Raw genomic sequence first — 4,277 nt, forward strand, 5'->3', positions numbered from 1 at the left:
TTCTAATTCTTGTTGTTTATAGGTGCCCTAGTTCCAACTTCAGAGCATTTCTGCTCAAGCTAGAGAGGGTTCTTGGTTCACTTTATTTGAAATACCGGAAATTAGTTATATGTGGTTACTTCAATATTAATTTTGTATATGACGGTGCAAGAAAAAGGATGTTGGTAGATTTCCTAAATCCATATGATCTGATGCAGACTGTGTTTTCTTACAACTATGGTGCAGGGGAACAGTAACACAGCCATTGATAACATTTTTATTTATTCTTCATCGCTAGATGAGGATTCTGTTCGTAAAAGGATGAATGGCCTTTCAGACCATGATGCACAAATATTAACACTAAAAGTCCTTTGTACTCAAATAACTGTCACATATAATTACAAAATATGTACATAGGTTAATACAACAGCAATAGAGAGTCTTTTAAACCTCGTCAAGGAACAAGAGCGTCAGGATGTTTATAGTGCTGATAACATAGATGATAAATATAATGCTTTCCTTGACACATTTCTCATGCTGCTTGAGAATTGTTTTCCATTAGAATGTTCTAAACGGGGTACTAGCATTAAGCTAAGTAGCGGCATAAGGATTTAATGTAAAACAAACCTTTAATTATATCAAAATTTTAGAAGTAGTCACAATCAAGCCACAGTAGCCCATTACAAATAATACTGTAAGTTGCTTAAAAATGTTATTAGGAAGGCAAATATTATGTGGCGTGGAAATAGAATAGCTAATTCACAGGATAAAATTAAAACCATATGATGAATTGTGAAGGAAGTGTCTGGTCAGCAGCACAAGGTTGACGATATAAAGTCAGTTCGTAGTAAAAATATTTCTGTTACTGATCAATCAGATATATGTGCAGTTTTAACAATCATTTTCTGATCATTGCTGGTGAATTAAATAAAAATTTAGTTTATACAAGGAATCACATAACTCTCTTGGCAAATGCCTTTCCGAGATTGATGGCTGAAATACCCCTCTGTGATGCAGACAAGGGGGAGATTGAGTCAATAATTAAATCACTGAAGACTAAGGACTCTCACAGAGTACCTAGCAGAATATTAATGTGCTGCACATGTTAGCCCTGTATTTAGCCATATTTGTAATTTTTCCTTTAGGAATGGTCATTTTCCTGAACGATTAAAGTACTCAGTATTTTATAAAAAGGGAGAAAGACAATGTAAACAATTTTAGACCCATTTCTATGGCATCAGTGTTTGCTAAAGTTACTGAAAGGGCTGTGTATGTAAGGATAATACATCATTTTATGTCACACGATTTGCTATCAGATGTACAGTTCGGCTTTAGAAGTCGTTTGACAACTGAAAATGCTATATTCTCTTATCTTTGTGATGTACTGGATGGGTTAAACAAAAGGTTTCGAACGCTAGGCGTATTTTTTGATTTAACTAAGGCGTTTGATTGTGTTGATAACAAAATATTGCTCCAGAAGCTGGACCGTAACAGAGTACTGAGAGTAGCTCACAGTTTGTTCACCTCTTACTTTAGCAACAGACAGCCAAATCTCATTATTCACTGTACTGAAAATGGCTGTGATGTGGGGTCTGAGTAGGGTATGGTAAAGTGGGGTGTGTTGCAGGGATCAATGTTGAGGCCACTCCTGCTCCTTATTTATATAAATGATATGCTCTCTAGTATTACAGTTAACTCTAAAATATTTTTGTTTGCTGATGACAGTACCTTGGTAGTAAAGGATGTTGTGTGCAACATTGATTCGGTTTCAAATAGTGCAGTTCATGACATAAGTTCATGGCTTGTAAAACATAAACTAACGCTAAGTCACAATAAGACACGGCTTTTTCAGTTTCTAACACACAGTTCAACAAAACATGACGTTTTAATTTCACAGAATGGGCAAATGATTAGTGAAACTGAACAGTTCAAATTTCTAGGTGTTCAGATAGATAGTAAACTGTCGTGGAAAGCCCACATTCACGATCTTCTTCAAAGACTTAATGCTGCAATTTTACTGTTCGAACGGTATCTGAAGTGAGTGATCGTTCGACACGAAAATTAGTCTACTTTGCTTATTTTCATTCGCTTATGTCGTATGGTATTATATTTTGGAGTAACTCTTCCCATTCTGAAAGGATATTTTTGACTCGGAAACGGGCGGTTCGGGCAATAAGTGGAGTAAGTTCACGAACCTCTTGTCGAACCCTGTTCACAAATCTGGGTATTATGATATATTCCTTACTGTAATATCTTGCTAACAATATTAGCTTATTCCCAAGAACAAGCAGCTTTCACTCAGTTAATACTTGGCAGAAATCCAACCATCATTTGGATTGGACTTCCTTAACTCTTGTGCAGGAAGGTGTGCAGTATACTGCTGCATCCATTTCCAATAAGCTACCACTAGAGTTCAAAATGTTATCAGTAATCCACGCGCTTTCAAATCGAAACTGAAGAGGTTCCTCATGGGTCACTTCTTCTATTCTGTTGAGGAGTTCCTCGAAAAATTAAGCTGATTCTCGTTATATTGTCGATTGCGTTTACCTAAACTTATGAATTGACTTTTTTCGGGTTCATAAAAATTTTATTTTTATCTGTTATTTCTTTTATGTTGTAATTTCAGGTACTGACATGTTCCATTACCTTGGAGATTTCCTCCGCAATTTGGTCCTACAGAACTTGATGTGTAAATAAATAAAAAACGCATAGGACAGTTGCGATCTGTAGTATAGTTGTCGTGATTTGTTCGTGCACAGTTTGTTGCTTTGTGCGGTATGTTTCTTTTATGAAATTCGTGAAACTAACTGTGGAATTGCTGAGGAAAACAATAATACTACTAATGTCTTGCGAAGTGAGCTCAACATGAACATTAACAGAGATCATAATGCAGTAAATTGAGAACTCTTTGACTTCTTGCATAAGTTAAGACGCCCATTACTAATTATACTGGCCCATATTGGGCGCCAAAATGTGATGACCCCTTAAAACCTCTGTGATATCACATAGCCTGCAGATTATCAATGAGACCGCCCCACCCTGGGAGCCAATAATTAAGTGACGCCAATAATTTAAGTGAAATCAAACAGAAAAAAGGTTATGAGATTAAGGGATGGTAAGTGGATGGAACAGATTAATTAGAGGATTTAAATACGAATTTTCGCTTTTATTACAGTACATTTTCTACATAAAATCACAAATTTCAAGACCGATTTGATTGGGCGTGGATTGACTCATTTATTAAGGGGAAGAAGGGGTGAATGACTAATATCGCTATTCTTCGTAGTCTTTTGCCGTATTGTGATGTCGTCTGTAGACTCTGGGTCATAACGACGCATCGTCTCGGAGCTGTGCAATGGCGAGTCAGCCACCCTCTTCGGTGTCCCAAAGTTTTAGGGTGAGGCCCAGGAACTGTCTCCGCGTTGTAGCCTATGTTTTCGTAGCTGATGCACCGTTATCACTGAGTGGGACGAGGATGTTAGGCAAGGAAATTGCTGCGCTCCGTTGAGTGCTTCATTCCCAAGCACTGGACCGTAAGGATTCGTCCAGTTAACATGGAAGTGGCCAGGAATAAGTCACAATGTGACGATGAACATTGGAATGGGAGTAAGGATCAGTTTCAAAGTCAGCAAACGGGGTAGGAGATGAATATAAGAGAGACTGTGTCTTGTTGCTTCCACGCTGTCTCACCGACTTTCCTCTCCTCTCTTCTTCTCTTCACTCTGCTAAGCTCACCGACTCCTCGAATTTTTCCTCCTCTTTGCGGACTAAATTTGCAATGTTGCCCAGTGACTGTTCGCCGTTTCATGACCACGCCTCCCAGTGCAGGGTGGAACTTATCTGTCTTGCGTGGACTGCCGTCAGACCCGAGAAATGGCGTCTTTCTTATGTTTTCGCTGTCAAGACTGTTCCAGCGTTGGTCGCACATCATTCCGATGATTTCCGCGTTGCTTAGTTACTACAAAAGCATTCACAAACACTCCTTTGTGACAGCTATCTCTGCATGAGGCCTGGACAAATGTCTGTGCTTCGTCAAAGAATCTGTTGGCGTTCATAATTTATGATCAGCCTCCTTACTCTCCAGAAAATATTTTTTTTTTTTTTTTTTTTTTTAAGTGAGCTGACTTCTTCTGCACTTCTTTAGTTTCCTACGCCTCCCTGTGTGAATTCTTGGTGCTTTGTGAGTACGCTCCATCCCAATATCATCGGAGTCCATAAGTTATTGGCACATGTCACGCTTTTTAAGGCAGGCGAAAATGGGTGCTGCCAACCAAAAACTTCATTCACCTACAGGTGTG

The sequence above is a fragment of the Schistocerca serialis genome, chromosome 9 (genome assembly GCF_023864345.2).
Source record: "Schistocerca serialis cubense isolate TAMUIC-IGC-003099 chromosome 9, iqSchSeri2.2, whole genome shotgun sequence".
In the NCBI taxonomy this organism is placed as follows: Eukaryota; Metazoa; Arthropoda; class Insecta; order Orthoptera; family Acrididae; genus Schistocerca; species Schistocerca serialis.